Raw genomic sequence first — 3,641 nt, 5'->3', positions numbered from 1 at the left:
AAATTTGATTTCAAAATATCTTTTCTAACTTCCTAACTTCTTATCTTTTCAAAATTTGTTTCAACTAACTAACTAACTTTTTGTTTGTTTCTTATCTTTTTCAAAACCACCTAACTAACTCTCTCTCTCTAATTTTCGAAAATATCTCTCGTCTTTTTCAAAATTTCTTTTTAATTAACTAATTATTTTAATTTTTGATTTTAATTTTCGAAAACTACCATCTTTTTCAGAAACTATTTTCGAAAATCACTAACCCTTCTTCAAAAATAATTTTCGAAAATCCTTCTCCCTCAACTCCTTCTAATTATTTGTTCATCTACTAACACTTCTCTTCATCTCACATCACTGCTCCTATCCTTACCCTTGTGTTTGGATTCTTCATTCTTCTTCACCCCTATTCCTTTTCTTCTTCTACTAACAATAAGGAACCTCTTTACTATGACATAGAGGATTCCTCTTCTTTTCTTGTTCTCTTCTCTTTCTTATGAGCAGGAACAAGGAAAAAGGCATTCTTGTTGAAGCTGATCCAGAACCTGAAAGGACTCTGAAGAGGAAACTAAGAGAAGCTAAATTACAACAATCCAGAGACAACCTTATTGAAAATTTCCTACAAGTAAAGGAGATGGCAGCCGAACCCAACAACAATAATGCAAGGAGAATGCTTGGTGACTTTACTACACCTAATTCCAATTTACATGGAAGAAGCATCTCCATTCCTGCCATTGGAGCAAACAATTTTGAGCTGAAACCTCAGCTAGTTTCTCTGATGCAGCAGAACTGCAAGTGCCATGGACTTCCATCTGAAGATCCTTTTCAGTTCTTAACTGAATTCTTGTAGATCTGTGATACTGTTAAGACTAATGGAGTAGATCCTGAAGTCTACAGGCTCGTGCTTTTCCCTTTTGCTGTAACAGACAGAGCTAGAGTATGGTTGGACTCTCAACCTAAGGATAGCCTGAACTCTTGGGATAAGCTGGTCAAGGCTTTCTTAGCCAAGTTCTTTCCTCCTCAAAAGCTGAGCAAGCTTAGAGTGGATGTTCAAACCTTCAGACAGAAAGAAGATGAATCCCTCTATGAAGCATGGGAGAGATACAAGCAACTGACCAAAAAGTGTCCTTCTGACATGCTTTCAGAATGGACCATCCTGGATATATTCTATGATGGTCTGTCTGAATTAGCTAAGATGTCATTGGATACTTCTGCAGGTGGATCCATTCACCTAAAGAAAATGCCTGCAGAAGCTTAAGAACTCATTGACATGGTTGCTAATAACCAGTTCATGTACACTTCTGAGAGGAATCCTGTAAGTAATGGGACGCCTCAGAAGAAGGGAGTTCTTGAAATTGATACTCTGAATGCCATATTGGCTCAGAATAAAATATTGACTCAGCAAGTCAATATGATTTCTCAGAGTCTGAATGGAATGCAAGCTGCATCCAACAGTACTCAAGAGGCATCTTCTGAAGAAGAAGCTTATGATCCTGAAAACCCTGCAATAGCAGAGGTGAATTACTTAGGTGAACCTTATGGAAACACCTATAACTCATCATGGAGAAATCATCCAAATTTCTCATGGAATGATTAAAAGCCTCAACAAGGCTTTAATAATGGTGGAAGAAACAGGTTTAACAATAGTAAACCTTTTCCATCATCCACTCAGCAACAGATAGAGAACTCTGAACAAAATACCTCTAATTTAGCAAACTTAGTCTCTGATCTATCTAAGGCCACTGTGAGTTTCATGAATGAAACAAGGTCCTCTATTAGAAATTTGGAAGCACAAGTGGGCCAGCTGAGTAAAAGGATCATTGAAATCCCTCCTAGTACTCTCCCAAGCAATATAGAAGAGAATCCAAAAGGAGAGTGCAAGGCCATTGAATTAATTACCATGGCCGAACCTGTAAGGGGAGGAGAGGACGTGAATCCCAGTGAGGAAGACCTCCTGGGACGTCCAGTGATCAATAAGGAGTTTCCCTCTGAGGAAACAAAGGAATCTGAGGCTCATCTAGAGACCATAGAGATTCCATTAAACCTCCTTATGCCATTTATGAGCTCTGATGAGTATTCCTCTTCTGAAGAGAATGAGGATGTTACTGAAGAGCATGTTACCAAGTACCTTAGTGCAATCATGAAGCTAAATGCCAAATTATTTGGTATTGAGACTTGGGAAGATGAACCTCCCTTGTTCACTAATGAACTGAGTGATCTGGATCAACTGACATTGCCTCAGAAGAAACAAGATCCTGGAAAGTTCTTAATACCTTGTACCATAGGCACCATGACCTTTGAGAAGGCTCTATGTGACCTTGGGTCAGGGATAAACCTCATGCCCCTCTCTGTAATAGAGAAACTGGGAATCTATGGGGTGCAAGCCACTAAAATCTCATTAGAGATGGCAGACAATTCAAGAAAACAGGCTTATGGACAAGTAGAAGACGTGTTAGTAAAGGTTGAAGGCCTTTACATCCCTGCTGATTTCATAGTCCTAGATACTGGGAAGGATGAGGATGAATTCATCATCCTTGGAAGACCCTTCCTAGCTACAGCAAGAGCTGTGATTGATATGGACAGAGGAGAATTGATCCTTCAATTAAATGAGGACAACCTTGTGTTTAAAACTCAAGGATATCTCTCTGTACCCATGGAGAGGAAGCACAGTAAGCTTCTCTCATTGTAGAGTCAACCAGAGCCCCCACAGTCAAACTCTAAGTTTGGTGTTGGGAGGCCACAACCAAACTCTAAGTTTGGTGTTGAACTCCCATATCCAAACTCTAAGTTTGGTGTTGGGAAGTCTCAACAATGCTCTGAATATCTGTGAGGCTCCATGAGAGCCCACTGTCAAGCTATTGACATTAAAGAAGCGCTTGTTGGGAGGCAACCCAATTTTTATCTAATTTTATTTTTATTTGTTTTTCATGTTTTCTTAGGTTCATGATCATGTGGAGTCACAAAATAAATATAAAAATTGAAAACGGAATCAAAAACAGCAGAAAAAAAAATCACACCCTGGAGGAAGACCTTACTGGCGTTTAAACGCCAGTAAGAAGCACCTGGCTGGCGTTCAATGCCAGAACAGAGCATGGTTCTGGCGCTGAACGCCCAAAATGGGCAGCATCTGGGTGTTTGAACGCCAGAATTGCACCCTGGAGAAGAGCTGGCGCTGAATGCCTAGAACAAGCATGGTTCTGGCGTTCAACGCCAGAAATGGGCAACAAATGGGCGTTCAACGCCCAGAACAAGCACCAATCTGGCGCTGAACGCCCAGAGTTGTGTGCAAGGGCATTTTGCATGCCTAATTTGGTGCAAGGTTGTAAATCCTTGAACACCTCAGGATCTGTGGACCCCACAGGATCCCCACCTACCTCCACTCACTTCTTCTCTCCCCTTTTTCACAAAATCCCATAAACACTCTTCCCCAAAACTCTTCACCAATCACCTCAATCTCTCTTCCCTATCACCACTTCACCACTCACATCCATCCACTCTTCCCCATAAACCTACCTCATAAACCCCACTTACCTTCAAAATTCAAAATCAATTTCCCACCCAATACCTACCCTTATGGCCGAACCTTACCCCCCTCCCTTCCCTATATATAGCCCTCCATTCTTCCTCATTTTCACACAACACAACCTTCTCTT

The 3,641-nt window shown here is 40.8% G+C and overlaps 1 non-coding gene across 1 annotated transcript; it reads right to left on the bottom strand.

Annotated features, from left to right (window-relative positions):
• Positions 1-1,021: 1,021 nt before the first annotated feature.
• On the bottom strand, positions 1,022-1,129 carry LOC148568571 (small nucleolar RNA R71). Its single transcript, XR_015883091.1, has one exon. It is a non-coding gene; the product is annotated as a small nucleolar RNA R71 (small nucleolar RNA).
• Positions 1,130-3,641: the final 2,512 nt, after the last annotated feature.

The sequence above is a fragment of the Arachis ipaensis genome, chromosome B4 (assembly GCF_059453495.1).
Source record: "Arachis ipaensis isolate K30076 ecotype BB chromosome B4, ASM5945349v1, whole genome shotgun sequence".
NCBI lineage: Eukaryota > Viridiplantae > Streptophyta > Magnoliopsida > Fabales > Fabaceae > Arachis > Arachis ipaensis.
Note: the sequence above shows the minus strand (reverse complement) of the source record. Positions and strands in the feature narration are given on the sequence as shown.